This window comes from Ambystoma mexicanum, chromosome 5p (genome assembly GCF_040938575.1).
Source record: "Ambystoma mexicanum isolate Mex_15411 chromosome 5p, UKY_AmexF1_1, whole genome shotgun sequence".
In the NCBI taxonomy this organism is placed as follows: Eukaryota; Metazoa; Chordata; class Amphibia; order Caudata; family Ambystomatidae; genus Ambystoma; species Ambystoma mexicanum.
Window position 1 is genome coordinate 135,101,158 of NC_090930.1, and position 16,537 is coordinate 135,117,694.

Below are 16,537 nucleotides of genomic sequence, written 5' to 3' on the forward strand. Positions count from 1 at the left end.
TGGGAACCAGGTGAGCGTAACACCACCCCCTTATCTCCAGGGTCAGTATCTAAGTATTTGTTTAACTCCGTGAGGAAACGAGAACTCGCCTGTTTCAGCTCCCGCTGAGAGACCCAATGCCTGATCTGGAGATAGGAATATCTTTGCTTCTTCCCTACACCAAAGTCCTTCTTACATTGCTCAAATCGTTTTATCTCCCCCCCCCCCTCCATCATATCTCTGACCATCCGACAGCCTCCGTGAAACCAAGGAAGAAATGCTTGCGGGTTGAGCGAATTGTGGATTACCTTGTATGGGCGTGAACGGAGACGGAAAGGTAGTTATGTGAGCTCTACTAATGGCCATTGGCCACCTGTGGTTGAAGTTATGTCACTACAATCCATTCTCAAAGGTCTGTCATGCCTCGGAACCCACAACACCCCCTCCAAATCCCTCCCCACCACCGCTCCATCCATGTGCCTCCACACCTTACCCCTATCGTTTTTCTGCCAATCCCTAATGACTCTAATCTGAGCTGCAAGATAGTAGATCTTGAAGTCCGGCTCACCCATCCCCCCCCCCCCCCCGCCGGGCAAAATTTTCATACGGGCAGATGCTAGTCTCGGGCGCTTTCGACTCCAAACAAAACTAGTGGTTATCCTCTGTAGGGCCTTAAAAAAGGACGACGGGATTCGCACAGGGAGTGCCGTGAAGTGATATAGGAGCAGGGGCAGGATTGTCATTTTCAAGGCATTGATTCTCCCCAACCATGAAATTTCCAGGGGACACCAGTCCACCAATTTTGAATTCACCTTCTGTAGAAGTGGAGGGAAATTTGCGGCATAGAGGTCATCCAGGGACCTTGTAAGGGAAACTCCCAGATAGTTTATTGCAGAGTCAACCCACGTGTACTTATAAGCTTTCCTGAGATCCTGGACTTCACCTGGTGATAGAGTGAGGAGTAGCACTTCAGACTTGCGGGCGTTAATTTTTAAGCCTGCCACTTGCCCAAACCTGTGTTATTCTCTAGCCACCGCTGATAGAGAGGTGATCGGCTTGGTCAGGGCAAAGATCATGTCATCTGCAAAAGCCGCTATCTTGTGAACCTCCCTTCCAAATGGGATCCCCTCTGTCGTCTGTGGACCTGACTGTCTGCAGGAAGGGTTCCAAGTGTAGGGCATAGAGAAGTGGGGACAGCAGACAACCCTGCTTGGTGCCCCTAACCACCCTAATCGGGGCAGATATGTGGCCATTTATAGCTAGACAGATAACTGGGTTATGGTAGCTTGCCCCCACCCTAGCAATGATGCCCGGACCAAACCCCATTTTGGCCATAGCCGCGAACAGGAACCCCCACTCCACCCGGTCAAATACCTTCTCGTCATCCACCGCCAAGAGAAGTGCCGGGACGCTCTTTTTCCGAACCTTTTCAATCAGATGGGCCAATCTTCTAACATTGTCCGAGGTTTGCCTCCCTTTGATAAATCCGGACTGGTCTCTGTATAAGCTTGGGGAGGAGTGTTTCCAGACTATTGGCCAAGATCTTGGTGTGAATTTTAGAATCTACATTAATCAACGCTATTGGGCGATATGAAGCGCAGTCCGTCAGGTCCTTACCCTTCTTATGTATTAAAATGACTTTGGCTTCATTCATTGAATTGGGGAGAACACCTGTTGAGCCGACCCGGTTGAAGAGTTTGGTGAGGATGGGAATCAAAACTTCTTTATGCGTTTTATAAAATTCATAGCCGAACCCGTCAGGGCCCGGAGCTTTGCCTAGCGGCAGGTGATTGATTGCCCACCTCACCTGGTCAGTTGTAATCTCTCGGTCGAGCTCATCCCCCTCTTCCTGCGAAATCATACTGCATCTCACCCGGGAAAGGTAGGAGACCTGTTCTACAGATGAAGGGTTCCCTGATCTGTAGAGATCAGCATAGAATTTACAAAATTCCCCTTCAATGTCTAAAATGTTAGTATGGAAAATCCCTGTCTGCCCCTTTATTTTCAAAATCGTCCTGTCTCCAGCCTCTTTCCTTAGCTTCCTGGCCAGCAGCCGATCTGCCTTGTTGCCACTTGTATAGAACCTTTGTCTTATAGCTAAGAGGTTACGCTCAGCCGCCCTAGTCTGTATCAGGTTCAACTGGCCTCCAACAGTTCTATATTCCCTTTTAGTGGCTGCTGACATCCTGCCCCCCCATACGGGAGATGATCTCCTTAAGTTTGGACTCCAAAGTGAGCTCCTCCATTCTAAGCTCCCGTTCCCTTCTGGCCTTGGTTGCATAATCCTCCCCCTCACCATGGCTTTGAGGGCATCCCACCAATTTTAGGGGTTAGCGTCTTCCCAGTTGTTATGGTTAGTAAAGTCTGTAATACCCTCCTCTATCTCCCACACCAGGAGGGGGTCCTTAAACAGCTAGAGATGGTGAGTGGGGCGTGGTCACCCAGGGCAATTGCCCCTACTTCTAGCGATAGGGCTCTACCCAAAAGTGGCTTTGAAATCCAGACGTAATCTATTCACGAGTGTGACCTTTGGGCGTGTGAGTAAAATGTGTATCCCAGAGCATCGCCATACAGCTCTCGCCAGGCGTCAACCAAGGCCAGATCCCCCATTTTCCTAACCAGATCCCCTAAAGGACCGCTCTGTAAACCCCATGTGGCAGACGACCTGTCCTTGGCGGAGTCCCAAGCTAAATTAAAGTCTCCTAACAGGAGGATATTTGCTTTCGCAAAATTCCCTAGGCGGGTCACTCTGTTTTGTATAAAAGGGTCCGGAGCCTGGTTTGGAGCATAGAGAGTTGCTACCGTGATGACTTCCCCCTTGCCCTGAAGAATCACAGCAAGATATCTGCCCTGGTTATCCCTCTGCGTGTTCCCGATAGTCATGTCCAACCCATCGCTCAAGGCTATGGGGACACCCCCTTTCTTGCTGGCTTGTGTGGCTTGTATTACTCGCGAGTACCCCCGGAATCGTATCCTATGAGTGCACATGCGTCTCCTGCATAGCCACCACCTGAGGACGCTCCCGGCCGAGGAACCTCTCAACTCTCTTCCTCTTAACCGGGGAATTGAGGCCATTCACATTTAAGGAAAGGACTTTAAGAATACCAGGGTTAGCCATAGGGAAAGAAATCTTGGAGCCTGAGTGACCTCATTATGCCCACTGATCCCTTCGCTGAAGCATCCCCGAAGTGTGCAGACAGCGCAGAGCACAAAGTACCTCTCCTATCTAGGACCGTCGATCACCCCCGCCCTAGCCCCCCCAGGCGAATCCGGCTGGCACTCAGCCCCCCTCGCTGCAATATGACGAGAGCCGGACCCAATAACAAACCTAGAACTCCCCTCCCAGAATTAGCAGGAACTCCCCTTCCCATTCCAAGATGTCAAGGCCCCCCACACCCCCGTTGCACCCTGCACCTGTGTAAACAAACACCTTTAGTGAATTGAAACACACGTTAGCAATACAACTTTATGTGCCCTCCCCAGGGTCTGAACAAAGGTTATATACCTGCGCTTTAGAGGACTCTCCCCCCCCCCCCCCCCCCCCCTCCTACCTCCCCCCCCTACCAGAAGGGTCCCCCGGATCAGGCGACTGGGGATGGGTCAAAGAACCAGTCTGGTGTTGCTTCCGCCGCCTCCCTGATTTCTTTAGGCCCACGGCTGTCCACTCCCAAGGTTTGCGCGTCTCCCCCCTCTCTGAAGGGGAAGGTCTTGTGATAGGAGGTTCTTCTTCGAGGCCCAGTAGAGTCATGCCTTGGTCACAGGTCGTGATCCTTTGTTGCTTCCCCTGCCACTGGAAGCTAAGAGCAAATGGGTGGAGCCACCTGTAGCGCACTTGCTTCTCTTTAAAATGGGTCAAGACCGGAGCCATGCGCCGTCTCCTATTTAGGGTAGCCTGAGACAGGTCCTGGTAGAGCTGGATATCCAAACCATTGTGGGTTACCCGACCCGCCCTCCTGGCCGCCTGAAGGATAGACTATTTTTGGGTGAAACTGTGGAACGCCACAAGTACATCCCTTGGCCGCACTCCTGACGCCTTGAATCCTCCCCCAGCTCCCCCCCGGTGGATCCTGTCTATTTTAAGATCTTCGTTTGGGTCTGCTTTCATTAGGAGTAGAAATATTGATTTCATTGTATCGGCCAAATCTTGATCTTGGACGGTTTCTAGCAGGGATTTCACCCGTATGTTGGACCTTCTGGATCTGTTCTCTAGGTCTTCTGCACGCAATTCAAGATTGTGTGCTGCCACCGCTAGGGTCTCCAAAAGGGAGTCCACTTTACGGGAGTCCTCAGCCAATTCCTGTATGGCCCTCTCATTTGTGTCCACCCTCTCTTCGATTTTATTGAGATCCCTTTTTATTTCTTGTAGGCCCTCTACCTGATCTTCCCTTAACGCCTCCATTTGTTTTTGCCCAGCATCTGTGATCTTTTCCACTATTTCTCCAAGTAGGGACCGAAGCAGGGAAGAAGTAACCGGCAGGTCCTGTGGATCCAGAGTGGCGGCCGAGATGGCTGGGGAGGACCCCTCCCCGAGCTCCTGAAGTCCCTGCCCTCCGAGCCCCCTGGCCCATATCTGGGCCAATGGACCCTCCTGGTGTTTCTTCGCCATCTTGGCAGAGGCGGGGTGTCCTTAGATTTGCTTCTCGACATGCCGCCTACGCTGAGGGACCTTCCAGTGGACGGGACACTCCGCTGCCCCCTTAACGGAGGGTGCCAACACCTCCGCGCTGTGATTCCTTCAATGGGGTGCCTAGAGACCAGGCCTGCCTAACTGTCTTGGCGGTGCGCGCCTTCCACAGTCCACTCTCTGGGATTCGGTTCAGATGAGTGGTGTTAGGGGGGCAGCGGGGGGTTGGCCCCAAGGGCCCGATTACTCTTCACTCCCGCAAGAGGGTACCCCCCAATCCGTCGTCACACCACCAGGCTCCTCAGACCCAAATGCCTCCTATGCGGCAGGGGGGAGGGGGGGAGTGCACGCAGGGGGGCCCTCCCTTCAGTCTGACTCGTCCTCTTCAGCCCCCCCGCTACCCCACCCCCCACCCCCGCACTCACCTGGTCGACAAGCTTTAACAAGGCCACTCCGGGGCCCGACCTCCGTGAGGTGTGTATGCCCCTCCTAGGCTGAGTCTCAGGACCGATTCGCCCGAGAAGGACCCCCCGCTCCTCGGGCACCAGTCTCTCTCCTACGAGCACGTCTGCTCCGGGCCTGAGGGTCTCCCGCCCCAGATCCACTCAGCCGGTTCTCCTCCGTGGGTCCGGCGTCTCGGGATCCAAGCCCCGTCCTCCGCCGACACGGGGCGAGGTCCTCTCCGGATCCGCAACTCGGGACCTGATCTCCCAGCGATGCAGCACACGAGGTATCCGCTGACCAGGGGTCCCACGGGAAGGGGCGGGATCCCCCCCTTCTGCCTCTGCTCTGAACGCTCGCTTCGGCGCCACACTCGCCTCTTCCCACGCAGGCGGCCGAGCCCAGGACCCAGCCGCGCTCTGTCCAGGCGGGGCGGCCACAGCTGAGACCTCGCGGCAGCCGCCGAACTTCACCTCCACCACTGCAGCCACTTGTGTACTCGTCGGAGCCTCCCCCGCACCAGCTGCTTCGTGGGGAGGGCACCAACTGCCGAAACACCCGTTCTACGTGCGGATTGACAGAAACTGTGCGGGAGCTCCGGGCAGCGCAACCTCACAGATCAGCCGCCATCTTGGAATCTGAAGAGAGCAGTTTTATTAAGATTTTTGCGGAAGGCATGGAGAGACTTTTTGGCTCTGAGAACAGTAGGGAGCGCGTTCCATAACTTGGGGGCAAGATAAGGGAAGCCTATCCCTCCTGCCTTAGCCCTGTTGATGGTACCGTGAGTTGATTAGTGTAGCATAGTCTAGTAGGCCTTGTTGATAGTGATCTGGATAGTGTGTCTGATAGGTATGAGGGTGCTGAAAGGTTGATGCATTTGTGTGTGTGGTTGTGAGAATTTTGAATGTAATGCAGTCTTTGACTGGGAGCCAGTGAACAGTCTTTCTAGCTTGTGTGATGTGGTTTCTTTTAGGTATACTAAGTGCTGCTCTGAGTGAGTTATTTTGGGGGGTAGTTTGGAGTCTAGCTAGGCTTTTTTGGAGGTGCCAGCTAGGAGTGCATTGCAGTAATCCAACTTGGCTCCTATAGTGGCTCTGGCAATGGAGAGGCAGTTGTCCTTGGTCATTCCATTGGTCCTCAGCTTCACAAGAAGGCTGCAACAAATATAGGTCAGAAACAAAGCCATCCACCTCAAAGAGGCCCTGTATAGTATTACCATGTTCGACTTTGCTTCTGCACTCTATGGAACTAAGTGTCTGACGGCGGGCCTACTCGCTAGGACAGAGAACATTATAGCTGATACTTTAACGAGACTTAACTTCTGCCTCCCACGAGTAGAAGCTCTGCCAGGATGTGCTGGGGAGATCTCCTTTTGGAGGACTCCTCATGTACTTTTGCTTTCAGTGTAAACCAGCAGTGTGAGTTGTTATGCTCAATAGAATTTCCTCTCCAAAGAGTCCTGGGAAGGTATTGACAGCGGAATAAAATTTGATATCCTGTGTTCCTGACATTCCATCAGCTCTCATGAGACACTGTCTGTTTGGGTCCATCTTGATTTTGATTGCTCCAGACTGAGCCCAAGGGCCTGGTACCCGGAGTTTCTGAAAACCTCCTTCTGCCCTCCCTGGTGCCTCTCAGCAAGAGTGGACTTATCCTCTCATTCGGAGGGGTAGGTCCTCTAGCCAAACCTCAACAGTTTGAACCTTTGTGCTTGGCTGATGAGATGCACGCAAGTTTGATTTGTCAGACGACATTCTGGATGTACTCCTTTCAGCTTAGAGACCTACTACCAAGTCCATTTATGCCTGCAGGTGTAGTAAATGTTCTGCTTGATATCTGGAGAGGTGTCTGTGCCCTTTACTCTGTCCTACCTCCTTGGTTCCGAATGTTCTACTTTCTTTTTCCAAATGGACCTACAGATTGACAATGTCTAGGGATACCTAGCTGCCATCCGTTTTTAAAGACTCCCAGAGCAAGGTTCTTTTTTCACAATCCATACCGTTATTCATTCTGTGGGGCGTGTGCAACCAGTTTCGCGCATGCCAGTTGTTTGTCCCTGCATGATGTAGAATATTTGTGTATTTTTTAATCTTTGAATTCCTAGGCTCACACTGGCATAACATGCCAATCTAACATCCCCATTTATACAATCCCACCCCACAATTCTGGGCAAGGAACAGACAGTGAGGTATTCAGAAGTGGAAATGTATTAAATGTAACTTCAACTATGGAGGTCTCTAGCCTTTCACTGTCCAGATCACTGCAATATTATGTATAGCAAATCAAATAATCACCAAAAAACGAAACCAAAGGAACTGCCTATATGAATCTCACTATTAGCAGTCCATACAAGCATTCATTCAAACAGTCTTCATAGATACTGGGCACGTTACATTTCTATTCTACATTTTCTTCAGTCCAAACACCTACTACTTCAATGATAGTAGTTCAACATGACAGGTGTGTTTCAAACATTCATACTCATACGTCCCGTCCCCTTTTCTCCATCCCTGTGGGGCGTCGCCCCCATGGGGACCATACTGGAACCTTTGGCAGCGAAAAATTGAGCTTCTCCTTTATATTTAGTACAGTGTGCGGAGCGCGGCCTTGGGTGTGGTAACGCCCCGCCCTCTGGTGCCTCTCCTCAGTCCCTTTTTCCGCACAGATGGTGTCTGACCTCGCAGCCAGCACAGAGGCTTTTTAAGCTTTCCGGTTGCTCCCCGTTTTGTATTTTTAATGTTACTTAACTTCTCTTTGGTACCTCGCCTCCCCCGGCGCATGTTGGCTGCAGGAGGATTCACGAGATGTGCCTCATGCTACCGCTTGGTCCCGGCCGCAGACTCCCATGCACTCTAGTGTTTGGGGCCCAACCACCCCTGCGACTCATGTTCGGCTTGCAGCGCTCTCAGTCACCTGTTTAGATGAGGTTTTCATAGATCGGACTTGTCTAGAAACCTCGTTGGGGGAGAAGAGAGGAAAAGCAGAGAAGGGAGGGGGGGAGTGGCCGCAACGGGGCTAAAGGAAGAGAAGAGAAGAGGAAACCGAGAGGGTGGACAGGATGTCCTGGGTTTTAGAGATGAAGTGAGATGCCATGCCGTGCAGAGGGCGTGGGAAGGGACAGGGGAGGTAGAGAATGTGATCAGTTGAGGTAGAGAAGGTGGGAGAGGGGAGGTAGAGAAGGTGATCCAGGTGATGCTCCCGCACTAGTCCACCCCCAGGAACTGGATCGAATAGCAATGGCCGTCTTCTGGCCGCCGGGATGAAAGATCCCCGTCGACCAGCGGGATAGACATCCTCTGGTTTCTCACAGCTTACAGTAGAGTGGACATACGACTTTTATGCATTCCCGCCGATCCTGGTCATTACACAGGTTCTCAGGGGGCTCTGCCGTTAGGGTCTACGCTGATTTTGATTGCTCTGGACTGGGCTCTGAGATCGTATCTGGAGTGACTAGATATGTTAATCTGTTCTTCCTGGTGCCTTCTGATGAGGGTGTATCTGCTCTCCCAGTTAGAAAGGCGGGTTGTTTATCCGAACCTCAGCAGCCTAAACCTTCATCCTTGGCTGCTGAGAGGCTGATACAAGGATGGAATTTGTCGGATATCGTCCGGGACATGCTGCTCATGGAGACCGGCCACCAAGTCCATTTATTCCTGATAGCGGCGTACATTCTCGGCTTGTTACGGATCTGGATCCTTTGGCCTGTCACACATCATTTGTGTTAGATTCTTTGCTTTCCTTGGCCCGCATGGGCCTGCAGATTGGCACTGTGAAGGAGTACTTAGCACTATCTCAGTTTTCAAAAGGACCCCTGAGTAAGGCTCGTTATTCACAATCCCCACTGTTACAGTTTTGGGTGGCATTTTGCTATCAGTAACTCCTGCATCAGTTGGTTGCTCTGGCGTGGGATTTGAATTTAGGGTTGACATTCCTTATTGGCTCTTCTTTTCTAGTTTTGCTCAACCTTAAGGGGATTTTCCAGGTGGCAATCACTTCCATTAGATAGGCGAACCTAATTTGCTTTTTTCCAGAAGGTAACATTGAGAGGGATGCTGTCCTTCTGAAATTCTCAGATTTTCATCTATCACAATAGATCCATCTTTGTGTTTTCTCCTCCACCTCACCCTTCCAAGGCAGCGGGGAGGCTCCGTTGGCTGTATCCGGTATGGTATCAGCTACTACGTCACTCGTCCGGGGGAGCATCGGGAAAGATGTTAAGCTTTCTGTGGGTTATGCTGGGTCCCATGCTGGCACATCTGTGACCAAACATATCTTGGCAAGTTGGATCATTCTCTTCATCTCCGAAAGCTATGATCTGGCTGGAAAGGATGTGCCTGAGGACCACAGGGCTGATTGGGCCAGAGGGCTGGTAGCCAGCTCTACCCTGCAGGTCTTGGACTTTTGCTAAAGGGCAAAGCAGGCTATGCTGTACATGTTTGTTAGGGAGAATTCTCCAGAATGGCTAATTTCCCTTACCTACTTAGTCCCTCAGCAGCTTTGCAGGATTTCTTTTTTTCACCTGGTAAGAGTGTGAGCCTTTTACCCACTCTTACATGCGTTTTGCTGTGTGTGTTTCTATTTTTTGTGTGATCTTGGGCACTGGCGACTCACCTACTCCATGGCCTCACATTTGTTATGTGTGTTACACGCACCTTCAGTGCAGTGACACAGGGTTGTCTTTGAGACTTCCCACTGACTCAATTTTTTGGGGCTGACTACTGTCCCCCAGAAAAGATAAAGTCGCCATTACTTTATTTAGTCACTTTAAACCACAGACCCAGTACACCCCATTTTACATGGAGTATTGGAAAGGGTTAATTCTCATCCCTTTTTGTCTGTGTCTCTTGGAGCATTGTTTCGCTCCCGTTCCATCAAGACTTGGCTGGTGGCAGTAGTAACTACCCTATTTTTTTATACCGCGGTTATCTTAAATAACCATGGTATTGTTTTAGGCTATTATATTAGCCTCAAACGTTAACCTGCTTGACAATATATATTTTATTACGGTTCCGGCTGGGTTTATTCGCTATTTCTTTTTGTAAATGTTTTACTCTGCGCGCCAAACCATGTTTGGTCCCTTTGTTCGATGTCTTTTTGCGTGCTTCTGCACAGGAGACCTCCTTAAGGAGCCTGAAGTCTGGGTATGCAGGGTGTGAGTGAGGGGTCTTGGGACCCCTGTGATGGGTTCCCTTGGTAACCCAAGTCGCACTCCTGTTTGATTGCCTTGGTGACTGTCCTTACCAGGACAGCCACCCTGCTGTATGATTGACAGCCAGGCTGTATGAATGGGTGAAAACTGCATAAAAAGCAGGTCTCTGGGACTGGAAGAGCAGAGTCGCCACTGGAACGAAAGAACTAACGAGGAGCTGATGGAAGAGGACTCCTACAACGACTGAACCGCCCGGTGAAGCCCTGCTGCAGGTCCGAATCTTCAGAATCCGACGACAGAGAAGATCCTCCAGGAAACTTCTTCCCTTGAGCTAGTGGGACCAACCAGTTCGCCCAAACTGCAAGCCAGGACCCCTCCTCTGGTCGAATTTGCTGTACAGAGCTACAGTGGGCAGGATAGCCAGGAAGGTCGGACCCTGCTTGGCTTTTATTTGTTGCTTTGCTCTGATGCTGGTTTCTTCCCTGGGTAGTGCAGAACCCTCTAGTCTTCCTACTTCTTGTCAGTCCGACAGTTGCTTCAGGAACCGTGAGCCTGCAGGAACTACCAGGAACGTCTGCCTCAACTACAGCTCCCCCTCCGTTTTAAGGTACTGTGCAAATCTGGTTGTTCGTTTCGTTCAGCCGCAGTGAAAGTGTTTGAAATCTTTCTCCAATCCGAGGGCTTGTCCTTCTCTTCTCGTTGAACTAACTTTTCTGCCAACCAACCTCGTCCGGAACCCGTGGCAAGAACTTTACCGCAAACTACCCTGAACTGTGTGACCTTGAGCAAAAGTCTTTTGACCTAGTAACTTTGGCCCTAAGCCTTTTCTACCTGTTTCTAACATTGTAGTTCATCTTGCTCAATTGCCCCGAGTACTTACCTGTTGGTGTGGTTCAATTTTTATTAACTTTGTCTTTCCCTCCCTTTTAAATAGTTGGAGTGCCATTTTGCTCCCACTTCATTTTGTGAGCTTAACTTGTCTGGAACTTATTGGGAGTTGTGTGGTGTTTTAAGAGTTTGATTTTTAAACTGCTAAGAATAGTGAAATGTTATACAACGGAAGAGTAAAATAAATGTATATTCTATTACTTGAAAACCTTGAGTCAGTGTTTTTTTTAATCGTAGTAATTGCTCTCCTTTGTGTAACTATTTGATACTGCTCACTTACTCTTGAGTTAAGTCTGGCTGCTCAGCCACTGCTACCACTTTAACTGTGTAGTACAGGCGTATACCAAAGGTGAATTTGTACTGTCACTTGTAGTCTTAATTGTGCGTGGTGTTCCCAAAGGGTACTGCATATAATTCTGCCTAACACATGTTTGCAAAACATTACTGCTTGAATTTCTATGCAGGAGACTCGCTTCGCTGGAGCAGTCCTCCAGAGATTCCGGTATAGTCTTCTTGCTCTCCTCCTACCTTCAGGTCTACCTACTGGTATAGGAGTCTATCATAGATGAGAAATCTACGGGGGGAAGGAATCCATTACAAGAACAACTTACTTACCTCTCAGTAATGATTTTTTGAAGGGATTGTGTCCTCCAACGTATTCCTTATCTTTGATAATACGTTTCCAGCTTGCTGGCCTCGGAAATTTTTTCTGTAGAGGGCGCTGCGTGTCAACGTCCGCCGAGTCGATGTCCCTCGACGGCCACCGTATCGGCGCCGACGTCATCATGCCCATAAATAGCCACGCGCTGCGTCCGTTGCTCAGTTCCGTTTTTCCGCGCTTCGTGGGGCCTCGGAATGTCGTTGTTCAGTCAGGATAACTACTATATCTACTCGAATATACCTTCTCGTTCTCGATGCCATCTTCATCGGAACCAACGACGCCGCGATCCGGCTTCAAGAAATGTCGAGACTGTGGTAAAAAAAATGTCGATAACGGATCCACACAGAATCTGCTTGTGGTGCTCGGAAACCGAGCACCATTGTTCGGAGTGTGAGGACTGCATGTCCATGACGGCGAAAGCCTTGAAGAAGCGCAAGGGGAAGCTCGAGAGAGGTAAGTCAGTCAAAACCTCCTCGAAGGTTTCTTCGGCTGAGTCGAGGCATTCGTCTCCTTGCCGTCAAACATTCCCATTCTAGATCTCGAAGTAGCTCCCACCATTCGTCGAGATCAAGACACTCAAAAAAGAGACGTCGAAGAACCCCTTCCTCGTCGTCTTCTGTGTCCCCAGAAAGGGTCTCCTGTCCCACTAAACACAGCTCTCAAGCTGAGTGGGAGGAATTCAGAAAGAAAATGTTAAGCGTCTTCGAGAACGCGGCCTCGACCCCCTCGAAGACAGCTGAGGGTGATACCCCGGGTGAAAAACCCAAAAAATCAAAACGCTGCGAGTCGCAGCACCGGCGAAACATTCCACCCGAGAGCGCCACGAGCCATTGGGTAAGAAGGCACCGTCTTCGACGCCGTCGTCGAGGATTCCTTCGACGCATGGATCGACGCCGTTGTCGAAGGGTTCCTCGACGCATCGATCGACTCGACGCCAATGATGAAAGAGAAGACTAAAGCCACTCCACAGCCAACGGTGATTCGAAGGGCCTCTGGCACGACGCCGAGACCGTCGTCGATGTCCTCGAGTAGGATCCCGATCCTCTCGAGTTCTTCGAGACCCCTTCCAGTTTTTTCGACGCTGTTCTCGGCGCCTTCGAAGCCTGTCACATCGGCATCAACGACATCGACGTTTTCTCGCCCAATAATGACGAGTTTGGCTCCTTCTGCCTTACAGATGGGTTTTACACCATTTCAGCGGTCAGAGTACCCTGCACTATCTTCAATTTATGAAGAGGGGGAAGATTCTCACCAGGAAACATTTGGTTTGCAGAGGACCACACTGCCTATTTCAGAGGATTTCACCTCTGAGGAAAGAAGGCTGAAGGACCTACAGGAGTCACTACATGAGGCAAGTGGGCTGGACACTTCCCCAGAAGTGGAATTTGTTAAACCAGACCCAGGAGAACATGCCGAAACACCCTACAGAACCCTTATGGCAAGAATTATTGAATTTATGGGTTGGTCTGCGCCTTCACCTGTTTTTCAACAGGATGACCTAACAGACATATTAGACAAAGGTCCACAGGAGGACCCTTTGGTCCCCTTCCATGCAGCCTTACAAAGGAAAATTACATCTAATTGGGAAACTCCTGAAGTTATCCCTGCGGTCAATAAAAGATTGTCAGCCAAGTATAGGGTAGCGGCTGCTGACCCTGAATACTTATCAAAACACCCGACTCCAGAGAGCCTGGTGGTTCAAGCGGCAACTTCATCTAGCAGTAGGACCGCTTACCCTACTGTCCCACAGGATAGAGATGACAAGAGGTACGATTCTATGGCGAAGAAAGTCTTCTCTGCTTGTAGTATGGCGTTGAAGTCCATCAACACCACCTGTACGCTCGCCAGGTTCAGTCACACACTATGGGAGTGTGCTTCAACAGCGGCTGACTGCATACCCGAAGGAGAGGAAAAGGAAGCCTTCCTTAACATTATTAAAGATGGCAAATATGCCATGTGCGAATAACTTCAAACTGGCATAGACTCCGCTGACAGTATCAGCAGGGCCATGGCGGCAAGTACAACAATCCGCAGGCACGCGTGGTTGCGAAAGTCTGGCTTTGCTCCAGATGTACAGGCCAGACTTTTGAATATGCCCTTTGACGGCTCCTCACTATTTGGGAAAAAGGCTGATGACAGTCTGGAAAAGTTGCAGACTTCTAAAGCAGCAGCAAAATCTTTAGGAGCTGCTATCCGCCAAACTCCTTTTCACCCCTCAGGAACCTCTGGGAGAGGAAAGTCCTTTCGCTATTATTCCGCATTCGGGAAAGGCAGAGGACAGCCGGCTCAAAGAGGCCAAAGGAGATCCACCTGAGGTGGACGGGTCAAAAGTACTAAGGCCGCAGCAGGTGCCTCTTTACCCTCGGCATCTGCATCAGCCGCCCCCAAACCACTCTGAGGCCTTGCCACACAATACACCTGTAGGGGGCAGGTTAACTCACCATCTGACGGAATGGCAGGCTATAACGTCAGATGCTTGGGCATTGGAGACAGTTGCCCAGGGTTACTGCCTACCCTTTCTACACATTCCTCAGTCATCCACCGGGGAACAGCTCTCTAAAAGTTCCAGATCTGCTCCTCTTGCAGGAAATTATAGTCCTGCTAGAGAAAGGTGCCATAGAACCGGTACCTGTAGCGGACAGGAACAAGGGCTGGTACTCCCCCTACTTTCTCATGCCAAAGAAGGACGGAGGACTGAGACACATCCTGGACTTACGAGAATTTAACAAGTTCCTCAGGAAGGACAGGTTCAAGATGGTAACTCTCTCTCAGATCCTTCAGGCCCTCCAGCTCCAGGACTGGCTGGTATCTCTGGACCTTCAGGATGCTTATTTCCATGTGCCAATCCATCTCGAACACAGGAAATACCTGAGGTTCGCAATTGGCGACTCTCGTTATCAATTTCGAGTTCTGCCATTTGGGCTGACTTCCGCCCCGAGGGTCTTCACCAAGCTGATGTCGGTAGTGGCAGCGAGTCTAAGGAGGGAAGGGATCCACGTCTACCCCTACATGGACGATTGGCTGATCAGGGCTGCATCTTCGAAACAGGCCCAGGCACAGCTAGATTATGTCTGCCACTTCCTTCACAAACTGGGCTTCTCCCTCAATTTAAAGAAGTCACAGATGATACCATCACAGAGACTCCAATTCATTGGAGTGGTCCTGGACACTTCCCTGGGAAAAGCCTCGCCACCAGAGGTGAGGGCTCAAGATATTCTACAGATGGTCACCAAATTTCAAAATGCCCAACGTCTCCCAGCCTTCGACTTTTTGAGGTTGCTAGGCCTCATGGCATCCTGCATCTTCCTTGTGCCGGAGGCTCGCCTGAGAATGAGATCTCTTCAGTGGGCACTGAGAAGTCAGTGGTCGCAATTCTCAGGGAGAATGACAGATCTCCTTCGGATTCCGGACAAGGTAGCCCGTGACCTTCAATGGTGGGCCTATCCAGAGAACATCTTGAAAGGCCAGTAGTCACAGGCGCCTCACTCACGGGGTGGGGAGCCCATGCCAACGATTTGACCATCAGCGGTCGTTGGCATGGGCTCCCCAGACTACACATCAACCTTTTGGAGCTGAGAGCGATTAGACTAGCGCTGAAAGCTTTCCTGCCATCAGTACATGGGAGAAATGTCCTGATAATGACGGACAGCACGGTGGCCATGCACTGCCTCAACAAAAGAGGTGGTGTAGGATCACTGCCACTGTGCAGAGAGGCGATGCAGCTCTGGTTTTGGGCAATCCAAGAAGGAATCTCTCTATCGGCAGTCCACCTAGCCGGAGAGAAGAACTTGACAGCGGACGCTTTGAGCAGGCAGAGCACAGTCTCCAAAGCTCAGGAAGTCCTTCAAGAGATCTTCGCCCTTTGGGGAACCCCTCAGGTGGATCTGTTCGCCACAAGCACCAACAGGAAGTGCGATCTGTTCTGTTCAAGGGAATTTCCCCCGAGAGGAGCTCTAGGAGACGCGTTCGTAGTGGACTGGGAGTTTCCACTCGTTTACGCGTTCCCACTAGTCCCTGTTATTCCTCAAATGATCAGGAGGTTGAGAAGATTCCGGAAAACCATGATCCTAATTGCCCCGGCCTGGGCCAGGAGAACATGGTACCCGGACCTTCTAGATATGTCCATCTGTCCTCCAATCCGTCTTCCACTCAAGGAGAATCTTCTCTCGGAGAAGGGAGGTCAGGTTCTCCATCCAGACACCAGAACCCTCAACCTTCATGCTTGGCTTCTGAAAGGGTGAGGTGCAAGGATTGGGATCTCCCTGATGACGTCATGGAGGTGTTTCTTTCGGCCAGAAGGCCAGCAACAAAGTCTTTATACCGCTGCCGTTGGAACAAATTTTGCAGATGGTGTAGGGAAGAGAATATCGGCCCTTTTTCATGTGGTACACCAACGGTGTTATCGTTTCTACTCTACTTGGCAAACTCAGGCCTTCAAGTTGGCACTGTTAAAGACTATCTCGCAGCGCTTTCTATCTTCAAGCGCACTGCGGAGGAACCATCGTATTTCAAACTTCCTCTAGTGGTACAATTTCTCAAGGGATTAACTAATGTTTATCCTCCAAAACCATTCGAGGTTCCCTTATGGGACTTAAATTTAGTCTTAAACTTCCTAACGGGCACTCCATTCGAACCACTTCACTCTTGTGCGCAGAGATTTCTCATGCTTAAAACTGTCCTATTGGTAGCACTAACATCTGCTAGGAGAGTGAGCGATCTACGAGCTCTCTCCTGTAAACCCCCACATACAATCTTCCACAAGGACAAAGTTGTCCTACAGGTGAAGCCTAATTTC

At 50.6% G+C, this 16,537-nt stretch overlaps 1 protein-coding gene across 3 annotated transcripts in view; it reads left to right on the forward strand.

Annotated features, from left to right (window-relative positions):
- Nucleotides 1-16,537, forward strand: part of LAS1L (LAS1 like ribosome biogenesis factor) — a 948,139-nt gene that overhangs the window by 691,510 nt on the left and 240,092 nt on the right. The gene's annotated exons all lie outside the window — the stretch shown is intronic.